The sequence below is a fragment of the Marmota monax genome, unplaced genomic scaffold (genome assembly GCF_021218885.2).
Source record: "Marmota monax isolate L192 unplaced genomic scaffold, Marmota_monax_Labrador192_F-V1.1 WCK01_AAM20220418_F8-fsc00025, whole genome shotgun sequence".
NCBI classification, from domain to species: domain Eukaryota; kingdom Metazoa; phylum Chordata; class Mammalia; order Rodentia; family Sciuridae; genus Marmota; species Marmota monax.
The window spans coordinates 1549301-1549694 of NW_026691950.1; positions in this window are offsets into that span (position 1 = coordinate 1549301).

The following is a 394-nucleotide window of genomic DNA, read 5'->3' on the forward strand; positions in this document are numbered from 1 at the left end:
GCCAAGCCTGGTCTTGAACTTGCTATCCTTAGCCTCCTGAGTAGTTGGGATTACAGGAGTGTGCTACATACTTTTTCTTAAAGGGCTAGACAGCAAATATTTGTATGCTTTGTGGGCCAAGAGGCAAATTTGAGGATATTACGTAGGGACTTATTTAACCATTTAAAAAGTAACTGTGTAAAACCACTCTAAGCTCCCATGTGGCTGGCCCGATTGTGATTATACTTTGCCAATGCCTGCTTTATTGGTAAATCCCCTCCCTTTCTTGCATCATTTGAAAGAATGATGTAATTCCTTTTTCTTTAAAAAGTGATGAGTCATTTTTTTCTCACCTGTTGAATCACCATGACTCATTTGTTCTTCTACCATGACAAAAATTATACCCACACGGTAG